We start from the raw sequence: 3,708 nt of genomic DNA, 5'->3' as shown, positions 1-3,708 counted from the left end.
GCCCGCCTTCTCTTGCGTCCGTCAATTATTACTTCATCTAAATGTACAGATATACTCCGCAAGCCACGTTATGGTGTGTGACGGAGGATTCTTAGTGCACCACTGCCATTTCCCCATTTTCCCGTTCCAGACGCATATGATTCGCAGAAAGAATGACTGCTAGTAACTCCCTGTGTGGCTCGAATCTCTCATAAATTTATCTTGATAGTCTCTTCGTGAGATATACGTAGGAGAAAGCAGTATTTTGGTTGATATTAACAGTAGACTACACCATGATGCAAAGGCCTCTCTTGCAGCGTCTGCCACTGTAGTTCTGACAGTCTCCGTGACGCTCGTTCTTACTAAATGAACCTGTAACGAAATGTGCTGTTCTTCTTTGAATCTTCTCTATTTCCCCTATCAAACCTATCTGGTATAGATGCCAGACTGACAAGCAGTATTCAAGTACTGGTCCAACAAGTTTTGTAACCTACCAGCTTTCTTGATAGACTACATCTCCTGTGGTTTTGTCCAATGAATCTCAGTCTGGAATCTGCTTTACTCGGGTTAATTTTATGCGGCTGTTCCACTTGAAATCGATCCTTGCGCCTACTCCTAGACATTTTGTGTAAGCAGCTGCTTCCAGAGATTGTAATCACACAATAAAGGGTCTCTCTATCTATGTATTTGGAATACATTTGTTTATGTTGAGGGTCAATTTGAAAGACGGCGGTGCCTTCCGGTCCGGCCACTGCCGTATTAATACCCGTCAGGCACTTCCCCTTTCATTTTGATTCACCTTTGGTGTATTTAAATTTTTCCTGATTGCTATAAATCTGATGCACTATTAGGGTTAGGGTAAACAACTGATTGATCTCACAGTACTTGCATGACTTGAGTAGCAGAAGTAGAATTAAACTCGGCTATAGAGAGAGATTTTTGGACGCTTGAGATGACCATTGCACTAGGGGTAGCTACAGAACTTACCCCGAGCAGCAAGCAAGTTCGCAGAACCTTTCTCCTTGCTAGCCTTCCTTTATGGGGCCGACATTCTGGCGGTCGGCCTTGTCCCGCTAGTGGCCGAAGCAAGAGGGTGGGAACGCCGTGGCTGAATGCGAAATAACACTTCTTTAGAAACTGGCGGCGCCGGGGATCCTGGCGCCGGCCTAAAGGCTTTATTAGCGAGTGGACGTGCTGTGGAAGTCTGGCCTCCTTATTCTGAGTGCAGATCCAGGTAAAGCGGCGTCAGGGTGGCACCCAGCTAATGTGTTTATTACAAGAACTGCGTACCTTGTGAGACGGGTGGACGAGTTTCTCTGGATGTCGCGTTTCTTAGATGCCGCCGCGCCTCGCCAAAACGGCGCCCACTTAATCGTTTTATGGACGAGACGGAACTTGTTTTCACTAGGAAGCTTCCCTCACCTTTCGAAAAGCGCCGGGGGTTTGGCTGCAGGACGTCCAGGCACTGTGTGCTGTTTTTTCGGAAAACAGAATGTGTACTGCATAGCAATGATTGGTTGAGGAAGGTCGGGACTCCTTGCTAGAAAACATGATTGGCACGGTAACCATTGCTGGGCTATGACAGTTTTTTTCAAGAACATCGGCTGGGGGGGGAGGGGGAGGGGACGGCTGTTTTTTGAAAGGTTTTGGGCAACGGTAGAGGGTGGGTCCTGCTTCTCGACCATCGCGGAGTACAGTCGGGTACTTTAACTAAAATTTATTAAATTCTATTAATTTCTAATCAATCTAATTTTTCCTGCGAACCTGTAGGAGGCCTTTTACAGCAGAGGACAGAAGGATGATAATTACTGAAAGATTAATAATCCTATCATATTTGGGGGAAAGTATGTCCTATGAGTTCAATCAAAGTGGTATAGGACGACCTGTGGGACCTGTAAGCACTATAAGTACGAGGGGCGTGTAAAAATAAAAACTACTTACGTATTTGGGGTAAACCTTTTTTATTGTTCGACATAGTCTCCTTTTACATTTACACACTTCGTCCAACGCTGTTTTAATTTGTTGATCCCTTACGAATAATAGGTATTGTCCAAGTCTGCAAAATAGCTATTAGTTGCTGCAATCGCCGCCTCGTTTGAATAAAATCTTTGTCCGGCCAGCCATTTCTTCAAATTGGGGAACAAATAGTAGTCCGAGGGAGCCAAGTCTGGAGAATAGGGAGGATGTGAAACGAGTTGGAATCCTATTTCCATTAATTTTGCGACAACAACTGCTGAGGTGTGTGCTGGTACATTGTCGTGATAGAAAAGGACTTTTTTGCGGTCCAATCGCCGGCGTTCTTCTTGCAGTTGGTTTTGAAACAGTCCAGTAATGATGAATAATATGCACTTGTAATAGTTTTACCCTTTCCCAGATAGTCGATGAGGATTATCCTTCGCGAATCCCAAAAGACAGTCGCCATAACCTTTCCGGTCGAAGGAATGGTCTTCGCCTTTTTTGGTGCAGATTCTCCCTTGGTAACCCATTGTTTAGATTGTTCACTGGTCTCAGGAGTATAGTAATGTATCCATGTTTCATCCACAGTGACGAAACGACGCTTAAATTCCTGAGGATTCTTCCCGAACAGCTACAAACCATCCTTGCAACACTTCACACGATTCCGTTCTCTGTCAAGCGCGAGTAATCGCGGAACCCATCTTGCGGATAGCTTTCTCACGTCCAAATGTTTATGCAAAATATTATGTATCCGTTCATTCGAGATTCCCACAGCACTAGCAATCTCACGCACCTTAACTCTTCTGTCATTCATCACCATATCATGGATTTTATCAATGACTTCTGGAGTCGTTACCTCCACAGGGCGTCCAGATCGTTCATCAACCCTTGTGCCCATATGGCCACTCCTAAAATTTTGAAACCCCCTTAAAACTGTTCTAATCGAAGGTTCAGTCACCATAATCTTTATCAAGCTTCTCTCTAATCTCCTGAGGCGTTTTGCCATTCATAAAGTAATGTTTAATCACCAAGCGAAACTCTTTTTCGCCCATTTTTTAACAATCACTCAACTTCCTTGATTCACATGAATACCAAACACAAAGAAATAGACGAATATGGCTGAAACTTGGTGTGCGTTCTTTCCAAAGATGCTACTAACTAAACGTGCCATCTCTCGGACTTAGCACGGACTTTTCAAATGCCCCTTGTAGTTGCAGTGGAGCACGGTATGGAGATTTACCACTATAGCGTTACACCGCTTCCGCTATATACGGCTAGATACGCTATATAAGACGTATAGGATGAATTACCTAAAATTTGCACCGCTAAATTGCGGAAATTGGAAGTTTCTATTGAGGTGCGATTTTCACAGAAGGGTTTGGTAGTCAGGGGCTAATATTGTTAGCGAATAAACAGATTGTAATAATATTTAGAAAGTCATTTTTTTGTGCCGATGTACACTCTCTACGTGAAACAATATCTATTGAAACCAACAAAGTAAAAGCAGGGCAAAGTAGAATGTCGGTGGTGTTTGTTGCAGGATTCTAGTACGAGTCGTTTACGAGATATCGTATTTTGAATAGTTTGCACGCCGAAACTTGAACAATACCTGTGGAAGCACATACTAAAGAATAATACAAGTGCATCCGCTAGTTATGTGGACTATGACCAGTAACGAGATAACTAATCATCACAGGTTGTGTCCTAAAGGACCATCGGCAGCGGCAATATACACTTCCAGCCTGGTATGGAATGTCCGCTGCACACGTGGTA

This window comes from Schistocerca cancellata, chromosome 6 (assembly GCF_023864275.1).
Source record: "Schistocerca cancellata isolate TAMUIC-IGC-003103 chromosome 6, iqSchCanc2.1, whole genome shotgun sequence".
Lineage (NCBI taxonomy): Eukaryota > Metazoa > Arthropoda > Insecta > Orthoptera > Acrididae > Schistocerca > Schistocerca cancellata.
This window is presented reverse-complemented; position numbering follows the sequence as displayed.